Here is a 4,057-nt window from a genome sequence, read left to right as displayed (position 1 = left end):
TTATTTGGGCTTATTTTGTATTCCACGCTACACAAACCCACAAAGAAGAGACTAGACCGCAGAAACGGTGGCAAATCACTTTAGAAACAATAAATATTGGGTTAAAGTTGCAGGAAAGTTGCGATTTCGCGGGGTTTGCTTGATTTTGCGTTAATAGTTGCAATCGCGAAATCGTGGAGGGTCTGATAAAGAATGGGAGTATTTTTTGAACACTCCTTTACCTCATCACAAACAAACAGATATCATTGTTTTATTTCAAACCAAGTCTACAAAGTACAACTTTTTTGTTTTACATTTGTTTGACAGTCACATTCATACATTTACCACAGCAAAGATAAAAACAGTAAAAACAATTTCAAAATAAAATTTGGAAAACATCACATAAATAAAAAAACAGTGAACATTGTGACGTTAACAGACTAAATCAACTCACACAGGGTTATATATCAGTGAGAATAAATGTGTTTTTCTAAGAGATTTAAAAGCAGGAAGTGAAGAAGCAGATTGTTCCAAACTTTGGAAGCCCGGTCTACCATGACCTTTAGCTAGTTTTAGGGATGACCCAAAAAGCAGTGATCTAAACAGGAAATAGGAATACTGTGGTCAACAGTATCAAAGATTGCAGTCAGATCTAATGCCCCTTTTACACCGGCTCTAATTCAGAAGTCCGGCTCTACTCTGCTCTACTCGGCTCGGCTTGATAAAGAATCCATCGCGTTCACACCGGCCAGTTTGGTCGGTAGCAGAGGAACGCCTCCTCGTGTTGCGTGGGGCGGGGCCCCGGCGTGCGGGGGTGCGCTACAAAAACTTGGCACAAGTTGTGTAAACAACAGAAGCGCTATGGACAACGTTGGCCCTGTGTTGTTGCTGTTTTTTAAACTTATGGGGATTCTCCTGAGACTTCAGGAAGAGAGGCGCAGTGGAAGAAATGCTCTGGATGCTGCGATTGTTGCGCGGAGTAGGACAGCTGTTATCTGCCGGAGATTTCAGGCTTTACAGGCCTTCAGCTGGGGGACAGACGGCAGAAACGCTGCAGGGTAAGCTAACGCTGTTGGTTATATTCCTACCTTCGCTCTTTATGCTCGCATCTGGTCACACCCACGACCAATGAGTGAACAGGAGCTAAGCTGGCGCCGCCCACGAAGCAGGGCCGGCCCGGCTGGCCTTACTCCGAAGCAGGGACCGGCCTTGAAAAAATGCCGGTGAAAACACGCACAAAGCGAGCTGAGTAGAGTGGAGCCGGGACCTGTAGAGCCGGTGTAAAAGGGGCATTAAAGTGCGACGACTGCAAAGCAGCCATTTTCTAAAAGAATATCATTACAAACCCTTAACAAAGCTGGGTTTGATGGAATCATTTCACCAGAGCTGAGGTGTGAGTTTCGGGGAGCTGAATCCAGGGACTCCTGATACCGAGAGAGCAGAAACACAGAAAACTATTTTATTGTAGTAAATCTAATTATTCCTGTATTCTAAAATAATATCAGTAGAAAAGTTATATTAGTTTGCTTAGAGGAAGTCAAAAATACAATTTGCAGAAACTTCTATATGTTAAACATTTTCTGCGCTCTGGTTTTACCCTTTTTATTTCAATTTTTTTGCACTATTTTAATTTTGCTCCAGAAAGACAGCTCATTTGTTTTGCCTTGGAAAGATAAAACAGGGGACCAATGAGGAGACCAAACTTGGGAAACAGCTTGGATAATTCAAAAACGGTACACATAGCATTGTTCAGTGAGTTGTTGCAGTAGTATGCGTATAAGACTACAGGAAACAACACAAGGACAGGGAGGTAAGACATCACGGCAGGCATCACCACAGCCAACACATTACCCACCGCCCGTCTCTTCATGGGTGATGCACAGCGGGGCTGGTTTCCAACGGTTGTGAGAGCAGGACTTGTCTGCCAAAGTGATCTGACCACGCCGCCGAGGCACACGATCATCAGCAGGAAGAGGCAGGAGATGATCACAGAAACAAACACCATCATTCTAACCATATCTTGCTTTAAACCTGTAAAATACAAACGAACGGGACAACTTTGACAGAAGTTGCTCAGTCTTAATCTGATTTTCAATTTGATTTTATCATTTTTTGGATAAAAAGTTAGTTTGGATTAAATATAATTCAACACTTACCAATTGCCAGACAAAAGGACAAAGTAATCAGCCACACCACAGCCGAAACGGCCATACGATACTCCCAGCGCTTCACCCTCAGGTATACCATGGGTTTGGTCACTGCCAGGTAGCGCTCAATACACATACAGGCTAGCAGCAGTGGACAGCCAATCAGGTTAAACATATTGAAGATGTCTTTGGCCAGCTTTACTTCTTCAAAAGAGTTCATAGCGTCTGTATAGATGGTAAAAAAACAAATACTAGTTATATGAGCGAATGTCTAGAAAAAAACAACAACCCAGGAGCAAAACAAACAAAACCAGCTGCATTAGTTGCACATTTACTGATGCAGATAATAGGATCATTCCCAGAAGACATGGTCTAATTGTGATGTAAGTTGGTACACATTCAGATCCATGATCTGTATGCAAATAATTCAATTGGCAAGAAGTTGACTATGTCTAAAAACATTCCCCATTGGGCATAAGTGATGGCATCACGAGAGGAGTCATGGTGTCGGTCAAAAGGCTGAATGAAGTTCACTGAAAACAGAGGTGTCTGGTAAATGCTTTAGACAGCATTACAAGCACTTGATGGAGTTTGATAGGGGTCACATTGAGGGTTTGCATAAGGCCAGGTGGTCATATTGTACAAATGGTTAATGTTAGAACCAATGGGTTGTTGTCGGCACCCACACAGGTCATGGAGGTTCCAGTCTCTAAGGATGAACCACATCAAAGGATGTTATATGCTAACCATGACATCTACACCTGCACTCTGGACACAGAGTCTCTTTACAACATCCCATGTCATCCAGCACTGTGGCCTGATGACTGGCATTAGTCAGACAACGAGTTTACTTAGATGCCAAGAAAACCAAAAGAGGGTCGGCTGTAGTTGGAGTGGTACCACAACCAGGAGGAATGGACTGAGGACAGCTGGCATCTTCCCATGTTCAGTGATGAATCTCAGTTCTGCGTTACTACAGATGACCATCATGTGCGCATATGGGAATGGTCCAATCCTGTCGGTGTTGTGGAGAGACCCTAGTGTCATTCTTCAGGGCGATGATCCCAAGATCCTGGTTGTGATTTAGGGGACCCTGATAGTACCATGCTACATCAGCGACTTCCTGCGTCTGCATGTCTTATTTCTCTTAAGATAGCACCTTGGTACAGCTTTTTTTTAAAAGAAAAATGCCTGTCCACACACAGCACATGGGTCTATGAACTTCCTGTGACATGCTGAGGTCCCTAGCTAGGTTCTCTAGTCTTTCCCCAATCTAAATGTTCTTGTCTGACCACGTATCCTCACCTGAAACATTGTTTGGAATTTGATTCAACTTCATGTCATACATCATGCCGACAGGCATCATAAACAGGTAGATGAGATCCATCAGGACAAGATTCACTCCAAGTACCTGAAAGACAGAATTGCAAAAGATACACATTTGGCTTTTTTGTAAAAAAAACAACAACCCAACACTTATTAAATGTGATGTTATCAAAACTGTTTATTCCACCATGATGGATGGCAGGAGAGTTAGTACACATAGTTGGACAAGTAGATATCACACTCAGGCATTCAGTGACACATGGAGGCATGTGTCACTGGGGTGGTATGCATGAAAAAGGCAATCCATTGTTAGATGGGGGACTGAGAGACAAGTTACCCTGGCAACTCCAAATCCGAGCCGAAAAAGGGTAGAGTGCCTTCTCTGGGTCGGGGAGGATGGAGGAGTTTAAGTATCTCGGGGTCTTGTTCACGAATGAGGGAAAAATGGAGCAGGAGATGGACAGGCGGATTGGTGCAGCGTCTGCAGTGAAGCGGGCGCTGTACCGGTCTGTCGTGGTGAAGAGAGAGCTGAGCCAAAAGGCGAAGCTCTCGATTTACCGGTCGATCTACGTTCCTACCCTCATCTATGGTCACGAGCTTTGGGT

At 43.9% G+C, this 4,057-nt stretch overlaps 1 protein-coding gene across 2 annotated transcripts in view; it reads left to right on the top strand.

Moving 5' to 3' along the window:
- gas2l3 (growth arrest-specific 2 like 3) overlaps positions 1 to 4,057 on the top strand; it is a gene marked incomplete at its 3' end in the record, with an annotated part of 139,261 nt that overhangs the window by 85,990 nt on the left and 49,214 nt on the right.

This window comes from Kryptolebias marmoratus, linkage group LG1 (genome assembly GCF_001649575.2).
Source record: "Kryptolebias marmoratus isolate JLee-2015 linkage group LG1, ASM164957v2, whole genome shotgun sequence".
Classification (NCBI taxonomy): Eukaryota; Metazoa; Chordata; class Actinopteri; order Cyprinodontiformes; family Rivulidae; genus Kryptolebias; species Kryptolebias marmoratus.
Note: the sequence above shows the minus strand (reverse complement) of the source record. Positions and strands in the feature narration are given on the sequence as shown.